Source organism: Macaca fascicularis, chromosome 4, assembly GCF_037993035.2.
Source record: "Macaca fascicularis isolate 582-1 chromosome 4, T2T-MFA8v1.1".
NCBI lineage: Eukaryota > Metazoa > Chordata > Mammalia > Primates > Cercopithecidae > Macaca > Macaca fascicularis.
Genome location: NC_088378.1, coordinates 132,083,435 through 132,105,023, shown reverse-complemented (window position 1 = coordinate 132,105,023; position 21,589 = coordinate 132,083,435). Strand labels below are relative to the sequence as shown.

The window sequence follows — 21,589 nt, the reverse complement described above, 5'->3', positions numbered from 1 at the left end:
ATTCAAATTCAGGAAATATAGAGAACACCACAAAGATACTCCTCAAGAAGAGTGACCCCAAGACATGTAATTGTCAAATTCACCAAGGTTGAAATGAAGGAAAAATGTTAAGGATAACCAGAGAGAAAGGTCGGGTTACCCACAAAGGGAAGCCCATCATACAACAGAGGATCTCTCGGCAGAAACCCTACAAGCCAGAAGAGAGTGGGGGCCAATATTCAACATTCTTTTCTTTTTTTTGAGATGGAGTCTCACTTTGTTGCCCAGGCTGGAGTGCAGCTGCGTGATCTTGGCTCACTGCAAGCTCTGCCTCTCATGTTCACACCATTCTCCTGCCTCAGCCTCCCAAAAAGCTGGGACTACAGGTGCCTGCCACCACGCCCTGCAGGGGCGTTTGAAAACAGTATGCTGAGAATAGATAGGGCTCAAGGACAGTATCTCCAATTGAACTTTTAATGAACTCCTGTAGGCGCCAAGAAGGCGGGCAGATAAGGAAGAGCATAGAAACAAAGAACTGAGTAGAAGGTTACATCTGAGAAAAGAAAGTTTGTTTTGCATTGCATTCTTTCTGCTGACGTAGGATTTACGGAGTATAAATAAAGTGAGGCGGAGGCTCTGAGCACGGCCGCCATGTTCTCTGTGTGTCTTTGTCTTTTGTGTGTTCTTTCATTCTCCACCACCCCCGGCACGGACCCCAGCAAGTGGCACAGCGAGCAGGGTCAGCACGGGTGAGTAGGGGAGAACAAGAAGGGGAACCCCCTAGGGGCGGGTAAGGCCCAGATATTGTTAAGGGGAACCTTCTTAAGCTTTCATTATGGGGAATTCCATCTCTCTGGCCTCAGAATATTTACGGCTGTTTCAAGGACTATTGCTGTCTATAGGAGTAGAAGTGAAAGAAAAAGACTTTGAAGTGATTGTTTGCCCATGTTGAACAACATTGTTACTGGTTTCAGTATCAGACTAAAGTGCAGCTGAATTGCAGAGAATGGTTACAGGTAGTAAAAACTCTGCTTAGAGCTCTCCAGTTAGGGGATATTATGCCTCTAAAATTGTGGACCTTGTGTGACTCTATCACTCAGACATTAGAGTTACTTGAGACTGATTCAGAGTGTGGTAATGTAGCCACAGGAGGAAAGGTATCTGAGGATTTGGAAAAAAAAAAAAAAAAATAAATCTGAAATGGAGCCCATTTGTGCCAGGATAACAGAGGATGGTGGGGGTAGCAAAAGGGGGAGAAGAGAAAAAGCCAGCTCTTCCTTCTTCTAAGGGAAATTCTGATATGCAGTGATTTATGGAAATGCTTCAACAAATATTACAGATACATTTTTCTAATTCACCTTTGTGAGCTTTCCCTGTTTCTTTTCCTTCTGCCCTGTTAAAAGAGGATTTTCCAGTGCCTCCAACCCGCCGGCTTCCTTATCTTTACCTTTGTTTGGCAAAGTTGAAGCCCTGTTCACATCAGACATACTTTAAATTTATACTAAACACCTGTTTAATATGTCAAAACCAGTGTATATGTATATCTTGTTGTTTGTTAAAATATTATGAGTATTTCAATAGTTAATAAATAAGCACATTAATATTAACTATTAATATTAATATAGTATTAATAACCCCAGCTAGGAAATTGTTATGTTATAGGGGTGCATAGGTTCCACCAATTTACACTCCAAACAGAAGTTGAGTATTCGAGCTGCTTAACACATTATCTACCTCTTGATATTTTCTGTGTTTTTAAATTTTAACCATTGTATTGTGTATGTAATGATTCTCAATTTGGTATTAATATACATATTTCCTAGTGAGTAATGATGTTAGACATATAGGTTTATGGTCATTTCCTTGTTCTGCTACTTTTGGTTGGGTTATTTGCCTTTTCTTATTAATATGTTGAGATTCTTTATATTTGGGGATATGAGTATTATTATATATTATATATACTTTTAATTTAAAAAAAAATTTAAGGAGCTGGATCTGTTTCCAATTATTTGTGCTTCTTTTGCTCCTAATGCTCAGTTTTCAAATGGTGGCAATAATGTCCAATTTAATGCCTTACAAATTAAATTTTTAAAAAGAAATGAAAGCTGCCATTTCTAACTATGGACCTCAATCTCCTTTTATCCTTGGTCTTCTTGATATTTTTCATCAGAAAATTTGATAATTCCTATAGACTGGAAGACTTTGGGGAAGGCTTTTCTTGATCGTTCTCAGTGGTTACAATTGCACAGCTGGTAAATGAACAAGGCGCATGTACAGGCTAGGAAAAATATTATGTGTCATCCCCCTGGACCCACTGAGGAACAACTCACAGGCATGGGCCAATATGCTACTCTTAATGCTCAGGCTGGTTTAGATGATGTTGCCTTTACTCAAATCAAGACTTTGTTTTTAAGGGCCTGAAATAAGGTAGAGATAACAGGAAAATGTTCCCTTTCCTCTGTGAAGATTTTACAGGGCACAAATGAACTATATCCAGATTTTGTAGCCCGTCTTCAGGATGCTGTCTTCAAAATTGTGGGTGCTGGCCTTGCTTCAAAAATTTTGTTACAAACGTTGTCTTTTAAAAATGCTTATGCTGACTGTTAAAAATTGTTAAAATCGTTAAAGGCCAATGGGGCCAATTTAGATAAATATATTAAAACTTGTGTTAGTGTTGGAGGGGCTATTTATAATGCTCAATTATTTGCTGGAGCTTTGTCTAAAGCCTTAAAAGGAAATAACAAACAAGGTGTTTGCTTTCAGTGTGGTAAACCTAGACATTTCAAAAAAGAATGTCATAAAAATTGAACACTTTTATCCCTCAAGGCAGAAAGCTGCCTTCAGAGGTGTACAAATATTGTGGTAAAGGTCGACATTGGACAAATAAATGTCGTTCCAAAACTGATAAAAGTGGAAATTTACTGTCTCCTCTCCTGGGAAACGGGAGCCGGGGCCCACAGGCTTGGGGCCCCAACAATTACAATATAAGTCTACTACAATACTCAGTGAGCAATGACCTACAACATCAAGGAATAAATTCAAGTCCTCCTTAAGGATCCCACACCTTACCCCAGTTTCTCAACTTTATGCAGCAACTAAGCAGAGCGCCGCTGCTGACTTAGCTATTACTCAGCCTTATACTTTGTCTCCTAATAGAGGAGTATATAAATTAGCTATTAGAGTGTGTGGCCCTTTGCCAAAAGGACATGATGTTACTAATAAAATTTTTATTTTGGTACAAGTTTCACAATTTATACGCCTAGAGGCAGGGGAACGTATTCTCAATAGAGAGGGTTTCGTAGCACAGAAAAAATTGTTTTTTGGGAAACTTTAGTTTCTAATCAAAAGCCCTTATGTTCATTGCACATTAATGGGATAGTTTTAAAAGAGTTAATTGATACGGGGGTGAATATGTCTATTATTTGTTTAAATTAGTGGCCTATACAATGGGAAAAAAGACAAGTTTCAGTTATACTCACTGGCTTGGGTGCTGCTTCTGTGATTTATCAAGACGTAGAACCTTTAACCTGTGTCGGTCCTAAAGGTCAACAAGGTCAAGTGTTTTTTTTAATTTTTATATTGTTCCTATCAATATTAATTTTTGGGAACAAGACCTTTCACAACAATTTGCTGCTTTTTTAAACATTCCTCATATTTCCTCAGCTGCCAAAAATAAGATATTCAAAATGGGCTACAATCCTTTAAACTCATAGCCACCACTCCTATTTAGGTGAAACAGTCACCATTATTTAAAGAAATACTTAGGACTCTAAAAGAGTAAGTCAAAAAACAAATGGCTGAGAGGAATATAAAGCCACGTATTTCTGCATGGAATTCCCGTCTTTGTCTTGTCTTAAAACTATAAATGTTTACATTAAACCTAGGGAAAGTTTACAGCCTGGTCTTCCTAATCCTGCCCTTAACCCACAAAGTTAAAACCAGAGAAAAGCAGCAAGATGCTTTTGTATCATTACAAACTCAGCTTTCTTTCTACTCACTTAATATTGCCACAGAAAAAATTTAACTGGATTTTCTTATTCAATATTTAGGTTATACCTTGGGGGCACAAAATATTCGACCCCCAAAAATTCAAATTCGACGTGATCATTTAAAAACATTAAATGATTTTCAAAAGCTTCTAGGAGACATTAATTGGATGCGTCCTGTTTTAGGAATACCAACATATCAGTTATAACATCTTTTTTCTATTCTAGAAGGAGACAGTCACTTGGACAACTCACGCCATTTAACTCCTTTGGCTTTACAGGAACTCCAGCTTGTAGAAGAGCAACTTCAAAAGGCCCTTCCTTTTGCTTATTTCATACTTTACCTTCTCCCACAGGAATGATTCATCAAACTAGTCGACCACTAAAATGGATCTTTTTGTCCAATAAAATATCTAAACGCTTGGCTACTATATCGATCGTTTAGCTGAACTGATCAACAAAGGATGGCATCACTGTGGACAACTTTGGGGAGGAGATCCTTCCTTAATTATCTCTCAATTCACTCATAGTCAGATCACTTATCTTCTTGCAACTTCTGATTCTTGGCAAGAAGCTTCATCAATCTTGAGTTACAGTTTATCCTTATCCCTCGGTGCAATAGGGAGAATTGTTTGCTATTCTCATGGTCTTACTTGATTTCCCTACTACTGGTTGTAACATTGTTAGTGATTCTCAATACGCCGTTTATGTTACTTCTTATATTTCTCAGGCCACTTTACCTCTTTGTGCTACTTCTTCTCTTCAGAAATTCTTTTCTTTGTTATCCTTTACTTTGAGCCAACGTCGAGCTCCTTTATTCATCACTCATCTTCGTTCTCATTCTCAACTTTCTGGACCATTAGTTCATGGTAATACTCAGATTGATTTGCTTTTAATCGGCCACCTACATGCTGCAGAACAAAAATATACTCTACATCACACTAATAGTTCTGGCCTTCAATGATGGTTTCATTTAACTCATAAACAAGCTCGTTCTCTTATTCGAGCTTGTCCTTCCTGTGCTCCTTTGAGCATTCCATCCTTCCATCCTGGGGTTAATCCACGAGGTGTCCCTTCTTTTGGACGATTAAAGTATGTTCATCATACCATTGATACCTTTTCTCATTTCTGTTATTACTCATCTCTTAGTTTGTTTCGCCATCATGGGCATTCCTCTTATACTTAATGTCTCTCGTAAATTACAAGTTTTCTTACAGCAATACAATATTCAACATATCACCGGTATCCCGGGCAACAGTCAAGGTCAAGCCATCATCGAGTGCGCAATTTAACTTTAAAAACTTAACTATTGGGGCGGAGCAAGATGGCCGAATAGGAACAGCTCCAGTCTCCAACTCCCAGCGCGAGCGACACAGAAGACCGGTGATTTCTGCATTTTCAACTGAGGTACTGGGTTCATCTCACTGGGGAGTGCCGGACGATCGGTGCTGGTCAGCTGCTGCAGCCCGACCAGCGAGAGCTGAAGCAGGGCGAGGCATTGCCTCACCTGGGAAGCGCAAGGGGGAAGGGAATCCCTTTTCCTAGCCAGGGGAACTGAGACACACAACACCTGGAAAATCGGGTAACTCCCACCCCAATACTGCGCTTTAAGCAAACAGGCACACCAGGAGATCATATCCCACATCTGGCCGGGAGGGTCCCACACCCACGGAGCCTCCCTCATTGCTAGCACAGCAGTCTGTGATCTACCGGCAAGGCAGCAGCGAGGCTGGGGGAGGGGCGCCCGCCATTGCTGAGGCTTAAGTAGGTAAACAAAGCTGCTGGGAAGCTCGAACTGGGTGGAGCTCACAGCAGCTCAAGGAAACCTGCCTGTCTCTGTAGACTCCACCTCTGGGGACAGGGCAATAACAAACACAGCCGAAACCTCTGCAGACGCAAACGACTCTGTCTGACAGCTTTGAAGAGAGCAGTGGATCTCCCAACACGGAGGTTGAGATCTGAGAAGGGACAGACTCCCTGCTCAAGTGGGTCCCTGACCCCTGAGTAGCCTAACTGGGAGACATCCCCCACTAGGGGCAGTCTGACACCCCACACCTCACAGGGTGGAGTACACGCCTGAGAGGAAGCTTCCAAAGCAAGAATCAGACAGGTACACTCGCTGTTCAGAAATATTCTATCTTCTGCAGCCTCTGCTGCTGATACCCAGGCAAACAGGGTCTGGAGTGGACCTCAAGCAATCTCCAACAGACCTACAGCTGAGGGTCCTGACTGTTAGAAGGAAAACTATCAAACAGGAAGGACACCTACACCAAAACCCCATCAGTACATCACCATCATCAAGACCAGAGGCAGATAAAACCACAAAGATGGGGAAAAAGCAGGGCAGAAAAGCTGGAAATTCAAAAAATAAGAGCACATCTCCCCCAGCAAAGGAGCGCAGCTCATCGCCAGCAACGGATCAAAGCTGGACAGAGAATGACTTTGACGAGATGAGAGAAGAAGGCTTCAGTCCATCAAATTTCTCAGAGCTAAAGGAGGAATTACGTACCCAGCGCAAAGAAACTAAAAATCTTGAAAAAAAAGTGGAAGAATTGATGGCTAGAGTAATTAATGCAGAGAAGGTCATAAACGAAATGAAAGAGATGAAAACCATAACACGAGAAATACGTGACAAATGCACAAGCTTCAGTAACCGACTTGATCAACTGGAAGAAAGAGTATCTGCGATTGAGGATCAAATGAATGAAATGAAGCGAGAAGAGAAACCAAAAGAAAAAAAGAAGAAAAAGAAATGAACAAAGCCTGCAAGAAGTATGGGATTATGTAAAAAGACCAAATCTACGTCTGATTGGGGTGCCTGAAAGTGAGGGGGAAAATGGAACCAAGTTGGAAAACACTCTTCAGGATATCATCCAGGAGAACTTCGCCAACCTAGTAGGGCAGGCCAACATTCAAATCCAGGAAATACAGAGAACGCCACAAAGATACTCCTCGAGAAGAGCAACTCCAAGACACATAATTGCCAGATTCACCAAAGTTGAAATGAAGGAAAAAATCTTAAGGGCAGCCAGAGAGAAAGGTCGGGTTACCCACAAAGGGAAGCCCATCAGACTAACAGCAGATCTCTCGGCAGAAACTCTACAAGCCAGAAGAGAGTGGGGGCCAATATTCAACATTCTTAAAGAAAAGAATTTTAAACCCAGAATTTCATATCCAGCCAAACTAAGTTTCATAAGTGAAGGAGAAATAAAATCCTTTACAGATAAGCAAATGCTTACAGATTTTATCACCACTAGGCCTGCCTTACAAGAGACCCTGAAGGAAGCACTAAACATGGAAAGGAACAACTGGTACCAGCCATTGCAAAAACATGCCAAAATGTAAAGACCATCGAGGCTAGGAAGAAACTGCATCAACTAACGAGCAAAATAACCAGTTAATATCATAATGGCAGGATCAAGTTCACACATAACAATCTTAACCTTAAATGTAAATGGACTAAATGCTCCAATTAAAAGACACAGACTGGCAAACTGGATAAAGAGTCAAGACCCATCAGTCTGCTGTATTCAGGAGACCCATCTCACACGCAGAGACACACATAGGCTCAAAATAAAGGGATGGAGGAAGATTTACCAAGCAAATGGAGAACAAAAAAAAGCAGGGGTTGCAATACTAGTCTCTGATAAAACAGACTTTAAACCATCAAAGATCAAAAGAGACAAAGAAGGCCATTACATAATGGTAAAGGGATCGATTCAACAGGAAGAGCTAACTATCCTAAATATATATGCACCCAATACAGGAGCACCCAGATTCATAAAGCAAGTCCTTAGAGACTTACAAAGAGACTTAGACTCCCATACAATAATAATGGGAGACTTCAACACTCCACTGTCAACATTAGACAGATCAACGAGACAGAAAGTTAACAAGGATATCCAGGAATTGAACTCATCTCTGCAGCAAGCAGACCTAATAGACATCTATAGAACTCTCCACCCCAAATCAACAGAATATACATTCTTCTCAGCACCACATCGTACTTACTCCAAAATCGACCACGTAATTGGAAGTAAAGCACTCCTCAGCAAATGTACAAGAACAGAAATTATAACAAACTGTCTCTCAGACCACAGTGCAATCAAACTAGAACTCAGGACTAAGAAACTCAATCAAAACCGCTCAACTACATGGAAACTGAACAACCTGCTCTGAATGACTACTGTGTACATAACAAAATGAAGGCAGAAATAAAGATGTTCTTTGAAACCAATGAGAACAAAGATACAACATACCAGAATCTCTGGGACACATTTAAAGCAGTGTGTAGAGGGAAATTTATAGCACTAAATGCCCACAAGAGAAAGCAGGAAAGATCTAAAATTGACACTCTAACTTCGCAATTAAAAGAACTAGAGAAGCAAGAGCAAACACATTCGAAAGCTAGCAGAAGGCAAGAAATAACTAAGATCAGAGCAGAACTGAAGGAGATAGAGACACAAAAAACTCTCCAAAAAATCAATGAATCCAGGAGTTGGTTTTTTGAAAAGATCAACAAAATTGACAGACCACTAGCAAGACTAATAAAGAAGAAAAGAGAGAAGAATCAAATCGACGCAATTAAAAATGATAAAGGGGATATCACCACCGACCCCACAGAAATACAAACTACCATCAGAGAATACTATAAACACCTCTACGCAAATAAACTGGAAAATCTAGAAGAAATGGATAATTTCCTGGACGCTTACACTCTTCCAAGACTAAACCAGGAAGAAGTTGAATCCCTGAACAGACCAATAGTAGGCTCTGAAATTGAGGCAATAATTAATAGCCTACCAACCAAAAAAAGTCCAGGACCAGATGGATTCACAGCTGAATTCTACCAGAGGTACAAGGAGGAGTTGGTACCATTCCTTCTGAAACTATTCCAATCAATAGAAAAAGAGGGAATCCTCCCTAACTCATTTTATGAGGCCAACATCATCCTGATACCAAAGCCTGGCAGAGACACAACAAAAAAAGAGAATTTTAGACCAATATCCCTGATGAACATCGATGCAAAAATCCTCAATAAACTACTGGCAAACCGGATTCAGCAACACATCAAAAAGCTTATCCACCATGATCAAGTGGGCTTCATCCCTGGGATGCAAGGCTGGTTCAACATTCGCAAATCAATAAACATAATCCAGCATATAAACAGAACCAAAGACAAGAACCACATGATTATCTCAATAGATGCAGAAAAGGCTTTTGACAAAATTCAACAGCCCTTCATGCTAAAAACGCTCAATAAATTCGGTATTGATGGAACGTACCTCAAAATAATAAGAGCTATTTATGACAAACCCACAGCCAATATCATACTGAATGGGCAAAAACTGGAAAAATTCCCTTTGAAAACTGGCACAAGACAGGGATGCCCTCTCTCACCACTCCTATTCAACATAGTGCTGGAAGTTCTGGCTAGGGCAATTAGGCAAGAGAAAGAAATCAAGGGTATTCAGTTAGGAAAAGAAGAAGTCAAACTGTCCCTGTTTGCAGATGACATGATTGTATATTTAGAAAACCCCATTGTCTCAGCCCAGAATCTCCTTAAGCTGATAAGCAACTTCAGCAAAGTCTCAGGATACAAAATTAATGTGCAAAAATCACAAGCATTCTTATACACCAGTAACAGACAAACAGAGAGCCAAATCAGGAATGAACTTCCATTCACAATTGCTTCAAAGAGAATAAAATACCTAGGAATCCAACTTACAAGGGATGTAAAGGACCTCTTCAAGGACAACTACAAACCACTGCTCAGTGAAATAAAAGAGGACACAAACAAATGGAAGAACATACCATGCTCATGGATAGGAAGAATCAATATCGTGAAAATGGCCATACTGCCCAAGGTAATTTATAGATTCAATGCCATCCCCATCAAGCTACCAATGAGTTTCTTCACAGAATTGGAAAAAACTGCTTTAAAGTTCATATGGAACCAAAAAAGAGCCTGCATCTCCAAGACAATCCTAAGTCAAAAGAACAAAGTTGGAGGCATCACGCTACCTGACTTCAAACTATACTACAAGGCTACAGTAACCAAAACAGCATGGTACTGGTACCAAAACAGAGATATAGACCAATGGAACAGAACAGAGTCCTCAGAAATAATACCACACATCTACAGCCATCTGATCTTTGACAAACCTGAGAGAAACAAGAAATGGGGAAAGGATTCCCTATTTAATAAATGGTGCTGGGAAAATTGGCTAGCCATAAGTAGAAAGCTGAAACTGGATCCTTTCCTTACTCCCTATATGAAAATTAATTCAAGATGGATTAGAGACTTAAATGTTAGACCTAATACCATAAAAATCCTAGAGGAAAACCTAGGTAGTACCATTCAGGACATAGGCATGGGCAAAGACTTCATGTCTAAAACACTAAAAGCAACGGCAGCAAAAGCCAAAATTGACAAATGGGATCTCATTAAACTAAAGAGCTTCTGCACAGCAAAAGAAACTACCATCAGAGTGAACAGGCAACCTACAGAATGGGAGAAAATTTTTGCAATCTACTCATCTGACAAAGGGCTAATATCCAGAACCTACAAAGAACTCAAACAAATTTACAAGAAAAAAACAAACAACCCCATCAAAAAGTGGGCAAAGGATATGAACAGACATTTCTCAAAAGAAGACATTCATACAGCCAACAGACACATGAAAAAATGCTCATCATCACTGGCCATCAGAGAAATGCAAATCAAAACCACAATGAGATACCATCTCACACCAGTTAGAATGGCGATCATTAAAAAGTCAGGAAACAACAGGTGCTGGAGAGGATGTGGAGAAATAGGAACACTTTTACACTGTTGGTGGGATTGTAAACTAGTTCAACCATTATGGAAAACAGTATGGCGATTCCTCAAGGATCTAGAACTAGATGTACCATATGACCCAGCCATCCCATTACTGGGTATATACCCAAAGGATTATAAATTATGCTGCTATAAAGACACATGCACACGTATGTTTATTGCAGCACTATTCACAATAGCAAAGACTTAGAATCAACCCAAATGTCCATCAGTGACAGATTGGATTAAGAAAATGTGGCACATATACACCATGGAATACTATGCAGCCATCAAAAAGGATGAGTTTGTGTCCTTTGTAGGGACATGGATGCAGCTGGAAACCATCATTCTTAGCAAACTATCACAAGAACAGAAAACCAAACACCGCATGTTCTCACTCATAGGTGGGAACTGAACAATGAGATCACTTGGACTCAGGAAGGGGAACATAACACACAGGGGCCTATCATGGGGAGGGGGGAGGGGGGAGGGATTGCAATGGGAGTTATACCTGATGTAAATGATGAGTTGATGGGTGCAGCACACCAACATGGCACAAGTATACATATGTAACAAACCTGCACGTTATGCACATGTACCCTACAACTTAAAGTATAATAATAATAAATAAATTTAAAAAAAAAAACAAAAAAAAACTTAACTATTAAAACAAAACAAAAAGGGGGAAATGAGCCCCCCAGAAACCAGATTTTGAAACCAGATTTTGAAGGTTCTTTTTACCTTAATTTTTTTGAATCAATGGAGACAATTGCAAGATTCCGCTGCCGTAACCCATCTTTCCTCACCTCCCTCGGTGATAGTCCCCGCTGACAGTTTAAAGGTTTGGTATCCTAAAGAAGAAGGTAAGTATGTTCAAGGGCAAGTTCTAAAACAGGGACGGGGCTATGCTCTTGTCCTTACAGGGAGCGGACCTGAGTGGTTTCCTACAAGATGATTGAAACCCTGTTGAAAAGAAAACTGGATTCAGCATGCATTTCTTCCTTTGTTGGATGTGCCTTGGCAGAGGACTTATTTCTCTTAGTGAGGCTTTGTATGAATATTGGACTTATATTCCCTTTCCGCCCTTGTATCAGGGAGTCGCCTGGGGGGAGGCGGAAATTAAGGTTTTCACCAATGACACTACTTGGATGCCGTCCCCCTATATAGACAAGGACAATATAGAATGGGAAACGGGAATTATAAACAACACATATCAATTTGGAGTGGAAGGAGTTCCAATATGTATGGGAAATAGTTCTCATTGTCTCCGAAGATCGCATGAAGCCTGGGCTGTTCGTTATAATCATAGTTATGTGGCTGCTAATACTGTTATTATTGTAACTAGAAGTTTTTAATATAATCATACTGTATATAGTAATGAAACTATTCCTAGTTCTTTACTTTTTTGTCCTATTCTAGAGGTTTCTCCTAATATTGAGGTGCTGGAGTGACAACAATGTCGGGGAACTAAACCCCGGATTTTATTAGAATACAATGGGATGCAAATAACTGATTGAAGTGTGCACGGTGATTTTCAAACAAAATTTAGTCACATACCTTTGAAATGACACTGGGTAAATAAAAGTATTGCTGCTAACAGTAATGAAACCTTGGTATGGCGTGAAGGAGGCCTGAAGTACAGAGTTATTTTTGGAAGTTGTTAGCTGCAGGCGATGCCATTAGCACTTTTGTGGGGAATATGCCCCTTAATCTTTCTAACCCGAATGACTCCTTTCATATTCAGTTATATCGAAATACCTCCTGATATATTATTGCTTGTGTCCGTAAGCCCTACCTATTATTAGCAGGGAATTTGACATGGGATAATGATACGGGGATTGTTAATTGTACAGATACGTGTACATTTTTGTCTTGCCTCAATCATTCCTGGTGGCACAACTTTACTGAGGATATTTATATCCTCAGGGCTTGTAAGGAAATTTGGCTACCTGTTAACCTTACGCGACCGTGGGGGGCATCACCTCTTGAGACTTAGATTTGGACTTCTCTCCAGCGAACCCTCCGTGCCCTTGGACTTATAATTGCCTCGGTGATGAGCCTTGTCGCCATCATCTCCACTGAGGTCATAGCAGGGCTCGCTCTTCATCAAAGCATACAAAATGCTGAATTTGTGCAGCAATGGCACGAACAATCTCACCGGTTATGGCTTCAACAACGAAACATTGATTCTCAACTTGCTGAAAGATTGGACAACATGGAACAAGCCTTGACATGGCTTGGAGATCAGCTCACTGTCCTCAGTACTTGGATAACATTACAATGTGATTGGAACTCCACTCAATTTTGTGTAACGCCTGTGCTTTTTAACATCTCTCAAAATTGGACCGTAATCCAAAAATTATTAATAGGCCACAAAAATATTAGTTTGGACATCCAAGAGCTCACTCAGAACATTTCCGAAGCATTTCGACAACAATTACATGTGTTGTCCGGAGCTGTAACCCTTCAGGAGCTGGGTCAGCGCCTTGCTGCCTTTAACCCATGGACCCAGATGAAGACATGGATTTCTACAATCTCTGGAAGTATATTGCTTTGGGCACTTGGATTGGGTCTACTTCTTTTGGTCATTCGATGCTCCCTCCGTCGCCTCCAAAAACAAAAGAAAACACAAGAACAAATATGGGCTACCTTTTTAGGATTGAGGCAAAACAAAAAAAAAAGGGGGGGGGGGAATGCAGGGGCCTTTGAAAACAGTATGCTGAGAATAGATAGGGCTCAAGGACAGTATCTCCAATTGAACTTTTAATGAACTCCCGTAGGCGCCAAGAAGGCGGGCAGATAAGGAAGAGCATAGAAACAAAAAACTGAGTAGAAGGTTACATCTGGGAAAAGAAAGTTTGTTTTGCATTGCATTCTTTCTGCTGACGTGGGGTTTATGGAGTATAAATAAAGTGAGGTGGAGGCTCTGAGCGCGGCCGCCATGTTCTCTGTGTGTCTTTGTCTTTTGTGTGTTCTTTCATTCTCCACCACCCCTGGCACAGACCCCAGCAACGCCCAGCTCATTTTTTTTTGTATTTTTAGTAGAGATGGGGTTTCACTGTGTTATCCAGGATGGGCTCGATCTCCTGACCTCATAAGTCACCGACCTCGGCCTCCCAAAGTGCTGGGATTACAGGCATGAGCCACCGTGCCCAGCTCAACATTCTTAAAGAAAAGAATTTTCAACCCAGAATTTCATATCCAGTCAAACTACGCTTCATAAGTGAAGGAAAAATAAAATGCTTTACAGACAAGCAAATGCTTGTCACCACCAAGCCTTCCTTACAAGAGCTCCTGAAGGAAGCACTAAACATGGAAAGGAACAACTGGTACCAGCCACTGCAAAAACATGCCAAATTTAAAGATCATCAATACTATGAAGAAACTGCATCAATTATTGGTCAAAATAACCAGTTAGCATCGTAATGGCAGGATCAAATTCACACATAACAATATTAACCTTAAATGTAAATAGGCTAAATGCCCCAATTAAAAGACACTGACTGGCAAATTGGATAAAGAGTCAAGACCCATTGGTGTGCTGTATTCAGGAGACCCATCTCATGTGCAAAGACACACACAGGCTCAAAATAAAGTGATGGAGGAAGATCTACCAAGGAAATGGAAAGCAAAAAAAAGCAAGGGTTGCAGTCCTGGTCTCTGATAAAACAGACTTTAAGCCAACAAAGATCAAAAGAGACAAAAAGATCATTACATAATGGTAAAGGGATCAATTCAACAAGAAGAGCTAACTATCCTAAATATATACACACCCAATACAGGAGCACCGAGATTCATAAAGCAAGTTCTTAGAGACCTACAAAGAGACTTAGACTCCCACACAATAATAATGGGAGACTTTAACACCCCACTGTCAATATTAGACAGATCAATGAGACAGAAAATTAACAAGCATATCCAGGACTTGAACTCAGCTCTGGACCAAGCTAATATCCAGAATCTACAAAAATCTTTAACAAATTTACAAGAAAAAACAACTCCATCAAAAAGTGGGCAAAGGATATGAACAGACACTTCTCCAAAGAAGACATTTATGCAGCCAACAGACATATGAAAAATGCTCATCATTACTGGTCATCAGATAAATGCAAATCAAAACCACAGTGAGATACCATTAATGCCAGTTAGAATGGCAATCATTAGAAAGTCAGGAAACAACAGATGCTGGAGAGAAAGTGGAGAAACAGGAACAGCTTTACACTGTTGGTGGAAGTGTAAATGAGTTCAACCATTGTGGAAGACAGTGTGGTGATTCCTCAAGGATCTAGAACTAGAAATACCATTTGACCCAGCCATCCCATTACTGGGTATATACCCAAAGGATTATAAATCATGCTGCTATAAAGACACATGCATGTGTATGTTTATTGTGGCACTATTTACAATAGCAAAGACTTGGAACCAACCCGAATGTCCATCAATGATAGACTGGATTAAGAAAATGTGGCACATGTACACCATGGAATACTACACAGCCATAAAACAGGATGAGTTCATGTCCTTTGCAGGAACAATGGATGAAGGTGGAAACCATCATTCTCAGCAAAATATCACAAGGACAGAAAACCAAACACCATATGTTCTCCCTCATAAGTGGGAGTTGAACAATGAGAACACATAGACACAGGCAGGGGAACATCACACACTGGGGCCTGTTGTGGGGTGGGGGACTCGGGGAGGGATAGCATTAGGAGAAATACCTAATGTAAATGACGAGTTGATGGGTGCAGCAAACCAACATGGCACATGTGTACCTATGTAACAAACCTGCCTGTTGTGCACATGTACCCTAGAACTTAAAGTATAATAAAAAATAAAAAAAATTTTGATAACCAATGGACTACACAGAATGGTTCCAGAGGCTGCCAGTATAAAGAATCAGAAATAAAAGAACCTTCTGCCTCTGCCAAGAGACTGAAGGGTAGTGGTGATGTTTAGAAACACTATTTTTTAAAAACTATACTATTTTCTTTTGTCCTTTTTTGTTATCTAATATAAGAATTTGTGCATGTTTTAATTGCTGTCCTTTGGACATCTTCTTGTGATGCTGGTGACCCCTAAAGAAGGGAGGTATTTCCGGGTTTTCTGAAAGTTGTCAGTTAACTGTCTTCTCCAGTCGTGTGGGATCTGGAGTCTTCTCCAGTCGTGTGGGATCTGGAACCTACAGCCCGTACTTGTCTTGACCACAATAGGCTGTACTTCATAGCCTTGGCTGCTGAGGTCTGAGGCTAGTCTTGCTACTCCCAAGTCAGGGTTGTTGAATTCCCAGCAGTGAGCCTAGGCTTGTGTGTCTCTGTGTCACAGTATTTCCCTTACTCCCTCAATGCTGGCACAGGTTATGTGTGAGAGTTTTCTCCCAATTTCTCTGCTAACTACTTTCATTTCCCATCAGAATACAAGCCCACCCTAAGCTTCAGTCACCTTGGCTGTGACCCTGACATCTGTCCTGACTCCTGCAGATCCTTTCAACCAGAGGCCTAGATTCTCTTTCTTGCACCTGTAGCCACAGACTATAGTCTTACTGCAAATTGACTGATTATGAAGATCTATAGGAATGTGAATGCTCCCTTTCTGACTTTGAGTTTTGCTTGCCTTCTGGAAAGAAATCCACTAAAATTTGGTACCATGAGCCAGGCACATTTATATGTGTATTACCCCTGTCTCCAATGAGCTCCTCAATAACCTAAAGAGGAAGGTACCATCTTCAGATTTTATGTAAATAAAGGAAATGGGGCTCAGAGACGTTAAATAATTTGCCCAAAGTCACATAGCTATTGAGGGCATACAGATGATTCTAACCCAGGTCTTCCTGACTACAGAATTCATGTTTGTTGTTCTGTTCATAACACCTGGCCTTCTGCTAGGGTTCCCATCTAAGTTTGTCATGACATTTGAGATCCTACAGCAAATGGTCTGACTGCTCTTCTGGGCTAGCCAGCCTGCAGCTATGTTAGTTTCTCCTAGTGCCTGTGGCATCTGCAGCAGCTTCCTCCTTTTCCTCCTCCCTAGTGGACCCCCATGTGCCTAAGCCTGCCTAAGTCATGCAAGTAGCAGGTACTGGCAGGCTGATTACTTCCACATACTCAGTCCCCACTTACCACAATCCACAATATGTTGAGACATTGTTACCTTGAAGCTAAGGAAGTTTAAGCTTCAGGGCTCCTTACTTGCATGGGCCCCTGAGAGGGTTTTAGTAGTATGGGCACATGGTCATGAGGTGTAATCACAATCAGTGAAAACCTCTGGATCTTCCCATTCAGACTTCCCTCTCCATCAGGTTTCCATCCAGTCTGGAAGTGTGGAGTGCTGAGTGACAACGGGCAGTTTTAGGATCTGACTGAGGGGAGCATTTAATCTGGGCTTGGGGTGATATATTTGTGTAGTTCTTAGTTGCTTCTGTTCATGCTTAAGTCACTGCTAGTTGTACATTTTCCACCCACTGTGCCTTCTCCCCTAGAATTGCAACATGCCAGGTCTACCAGTCTGTTATGATATGAACACACCCTATGGCACCCAGTACTCTAGGATTCTGGTACTGGAATAGTAACAAGGTTTGAATGTGTGGGTTTCTAAACAACTTTTGGCCAACCACACTAGAAAATTTGAGTAATCTTTCTATCCTCTCTATGGAAAATAATATTACAAAAAAGTTTTTATATAAAGTGGTGATCAAAGATTTGGCAACAAAAAATGTTGAGAAAAAGTGTTATAGAGATATATCAAGCATTTAACGAATTAAAATTTTTTTCTGGATTTTGTTATTTGTTAGCTTTTTACAATTAGTAATTTGCTGTGATTGATTTCTTTTTTCATTACTTACATAAGCACCCAACTTCATATCTACTTTTGAATTCATAATTTTATATTATTTTCCTTAAAAGCGGATCCCCCAAATTGCATAAGCTTCAGTTCCCACAAGATCGGGATCCTCCCCCAACAGTGGCATTCAAAAAATGGCTGTCTAGATCTAGGCATGTGACTTGTGAAAAGTTGAAGATTTTAAGAACAGCTTTATTGTTATTGGTGTTTTTCTCTTTCCTTTGGGAAGTTAAATGGCTCAAATAAAGAACAATCTCTGTCCTTTATCTCCCTGGTACCAGCTGTAATCTAGCATCGCCCCTGCAGCAACCATCAGCATTTAAGCAGAAAGGAGGACATGTGAGATTGACATAGTCAGAAAAACCTCTTTAACGTCGGGCACAGAATTGGAAGAGAATGCAAATGAGTTCTCTCAATGTCTATTAGTTACACATATACATACACATAAAATGTATAAGATTTAATTTTTGCATTCTGGGGAATAACCTTGTAATACAAAGAAATAAAATTACTCAAACTTTAGTACACCCACTAATATTTTCCTTGCTGACAAACATATATAGAGGCTGTATATAACAGTCATATAGGGAAAAAAAGATGTAATGACATGTCTTTCATTATCTCATTTATAAAACTACTTGGATGAAATTTCCAAAAGTAATCGTTCAAACTCAAGGCTGTTTTTTTTTTTGTTTCTGTTTTTCCTGGAGATGGTTTTCCCTACTATTTGGTTTAAACATTTTCAGGTTAAATGAATGGATGGACAAATGGAAAATAATGTAACACTTGTTTGTGGATCAAAATTTGATTAATGATAGAAAGACCAGCATTGTTTTCACCGATGATTAAAGTGAACAAACCAAAGGAAAGCTTAAGTAATGTGTTTTTACATTAAATTGTGATGAAGTAGACCTATAATAAAATTAATGCTCTGAAACCTTAACTGGAAAAATAACATTATGAAACCTACTAATTTTTCAAAACTATATGAAAAACCTTTTATATATAATGCACATTAAATTCATGTGGATCAGAATGAGGTAAGGAAAACATTTCAATTATGAGGACTGGATTTCATCCCATTCTTGAGGATCTTCTTATAAGCCTCATTCTGTTTGTTCAGACAGAAAGGCTTTTTCACATTTTTATCAAACCCGAATGTCTAGAAACAGGAATGTAGGCTTTCACAGTTCAGGAGGATTTAAAAAGAGAACTAGATAACAAACATCATGAATAGCAACCATTTCGGAAAGTGAGAAATAGGAGTTGACACCAAAACAGACCTTCCCCTGGCGTTTGATCTGTACCCACGCAAATTTGGCCCACTCTGGGCCCTCTGCTTGGGCGCAATCATCTTTGCGTGCTGCTGTGGTCCAGATGTATTCCTCCCGGCTTATTGCCACCCCTTCACAAGTCCCCTGCCCACAACTCTTTTCCTTTTCTACTCTCCTTGTCACCACTCCTATTTTGATTCTTATCATTAAACCTTTCATGCATTATCCTAATAGAAAAAGCCATCTCGAACACTTCTCTTATATAGCACGTCTGGTGTGACAACCCGGAATACGACTAACAGGTCATCACAAAGTCACATAGGAGATGTGGTTTGTCCACCGCTCCCACTGTGAGAGGGAAGGAAAAGCGGCCGGGGGTCCCTTTCCCCTGCTGGCCGACTCTGGAGAAACACTCAGCAGGACAGAGGAAGGCTCGGTCAAATTCCAAGACAATAATTCCAGCAGTATGAGAATATCTAAGTCGACTGTGAGATATCATACTTATGCATTAATAAAATCACTGAGATGGATCTATATGTATGAAAATGGATAAACCTCCAAGACATATTGAGTGGAGGAAAATAAGTAATTTCAGAATAATAGTACAGGTTGAGCATTCCTAATCTGGAAATCCAAAATCCACAGTGCTCCAAAATTTGAAATGTGTTGAGCACCTACATGATGATCAAAGGAAATTCTCACTGGAGCACTGTGGATTTCGTATTTTTGAATTAGGGATGCTCAACCAGTGGGTATAATGCAAATATTCCAAAATCTGAAACATTTCTGGTTTCAAGTATTTTGGGTAAGAGATATGCAACCTGTGTCTACTACAATGTGTCATGTGGACACAGGGCTCTGGTACAGAGCAGGCACTTACATATTTACTGAATCTTGAATAAATGAATTTATGAAAAAATATTCAGATACATTCACATAAAATAATGTTATATGTCTCAATGGATATATAAAGAGAAAACTATATATTATATATGTTAAATAGATATATATTTATATAGTAAATACATGTTAAAAATATATAATCATTTATATCTTATATATTACATGTAAAATATTGTCATACTTATATGTTATAAAATATCTAACATATTATTTATATTATATAAATACAAATAAAATAGTTATACGTTTTACATATTTTTAAAGTAATGTATATATTATTTAAATATAAATAAATAAAGGAAATGATCTCATACCCAGTTATTACTGGGAAAGTGGGAGAAGCCTGGGAGACTGGGGTGAGTTGTCAAAGAAAATTTAGTGTTACTTGTAATGTTTTCATTTTTTAAAAGGAAAACACGTGCAAGTATTACTTGTGAAATTAAAAGTTAAAAATTCTATGGCATCGTTCTTGCTAAGCTTTATGGATGTGTTGCCATACGCAACAAAGAAAAATCCTAGAAAAGTCCTATAGTGGCTGTACATGGCAAATCATGGGTGGGCCTTAATGACACACTGCCTAGATTTCCAATTACCAGAAAGCCAGCTGACTCTATTTGGTTCCCCTCACCCCTTTCCTGCTCTTTCTTGACCTCTAAAATCGCAGGAGTTAACTCTCAGGTAAATGACAGTCGTATCTGACTTGGAGGGGCCCTGGGAGCAGAGGAAGGTGGGTAGCAACATTTCAGAGTAGCAAATTTCATTCCCCTTCCTCCCACACTGTGGCCCTATCTTTCTTCCACTGGCTGATGCTCCTGCTCTCCAGGCCTCTAGGAAACAGGCATCCATACTGTACTGAAGTATCCTACCCAAGTGTGTCATTTATCACAGCTAAGAAAGGAGGTGACCAAACGAAACACACTAAGGTAGAATGATGGCTATGCCTAGCTTAACCTTTTAAAGGTTATCTCCTTTACCCAAATGACACTATAACTCAGACAATTTCAAGTTGAGGGGAAAAGAAGGAAATTTTGGGCAGAGCACCCCCAGCTCCCACCATAAGTTTTTACTATTAGGCATTAGGGAAAGATGGAAAGAAGAAAGTGTTAAGGAGACACCGAACATTTGTTGTAGTGGAGTCAGGTGGCTATCTTGCATTTGAACCTTTGGCAGGTTCAGACTGTTGACCGTGGATAACGAAGATTGAAGGGAATCTCTCTCCTTGGACACATGAGCCACCACCTACAGCACTGTCATCTCCTGCCTCCCTCCACTTGGTGAAAAATGGGACCTTAAACGGTGTCAATCTTCCATAAAACAAAACTATTCCATAAAAATGGCTAATTGAACACCGAAGCAATGAGTCTGGGGATAATGAGGTCTTGTGGGTTCTATTTGCTAATGGCAGGAATTGATTATTTCACACTGCACATGTAATTAAAGTGGAGAGGAGTAATGAGCAGTGAAGTTATAAAATGAGTATGATAATCAATTAGGTTTTTACTTCTGCTTAAAAAAATTTTAGAAGAGCCCATCTACTGTATATTGAAACTAACATAATCAGTTTAACAGACCTTGATGCATTCAGAGAGAACAACAGACTGCCAAATCCTGCCTATCTCCTCGTAGGACATTATCAAAACAATATCTTGTGCCTTGGTGAGAAAAATCACAAAAAAAACCCACATCAGGCAGAACATCACTTTTCCATTATGTCATACATACCAAATGCTTTCTGGTCCTGCTTATGTTTACAGAACAAAGTAGGTCAAAGGAATTTACTGAGATCA

The 21,589-nt window shown here is 39.9% G+C and overlaps 1 protein-coding gene and 1 long non-coding RNA gene across 7 annotated transcripts in view; one reads left to right on the top strand and one right to left on the bottom strand.

Annotated features, from left to right (window-relative positions):
* Positions 1–21,589, bottom strand: part of KIF6 (kinesin family member 6) — a 388,695-nt gene that overhangs the window by 167,889 nt on the left and 199,217 nt on the right. The gene's annotated exons all lie outside the window — the stretch shown is intronic.
* LOC141410111 (uncharacterized) lies at positions 622–13,738 on the top strand. The gene is made up of 2 exons (XR_012433821.1): positions 622–728; positions 11,709–13,738. It is a non-coding gene; the product is annotated as an uncharacterized lncRNA (long non-coding RNA).